We start from the raw sequence: 656 nt of genomic DNA, 5'->3' as shown, positions 1-656 counted from the left end.
GTGCTTAGACCCGGCATATCATCATAAGACCATGCAAACACATCTATGTATTGTCTTAAAAGATCAATGAGCTATTTTCTTTGGGACGGGGTCAAATGGACACTAATTCTTGTTTCCCTCACCAATTCTGCTGAATCTCCCAAATTTATCGTCTCAGTTTCATCCAAATTTGGCTTTTCTTTATTCTCAAAATGTTCAAACTCCTTAGTCAACTCTCCAGGCTGCATATCTTCTTCATATTCTGCAAAAGTTTGTTCATTGTTCGGGGTTTTGTTCGCTCGTTTCATTACATGTCACATTCTCGGCATTGACAGATTTATTAGTTTGCTTGCTGAAAGAGAGAAAAAGAAACCAAAATAAAATAAATAATCAAAGACAAATTTTAAAATTTAAAGCAGAAAAAAAAATGTAACATAGATTTGGCATTTAAGCTTTCAAAAGATGGAGGCAAAACACATCAAGTTCAGAAACACAATTCAGGCCTTGATTTGAATCATGTTGTTTTGTTAATTCTAATGCAATCATCTACCAAGATTCCCGGAGAACCGGGGACGGGTTACAAGTCCAATTGTTCAAAGCATCTCCAGGCATAGCATCCCATATGGTCGGGACCTCGGTACAGTCCTCCAAAATCATATTGCATTCAGCTTCTTCAA

Source organism: Solanum tuberosum, unplaced genomic scaffold, assembly GCF_000226075.1.
Source record: "Solanum tuberosum cultivar DM 1-3 516 R44 unplaced genomic scaffold, SolTub_3.0 scf00354, whole genome shotgun sequence".
Taxonomy (NCBI): Eukaryota; Viridiplantae; Streptophyta; class Magnoliopsida; order Solanales; family Solanaceae; genus Solanum; species Solanum tuberosum.
This window is presented reverse-complemented; position numbering follows the sequence as displayed.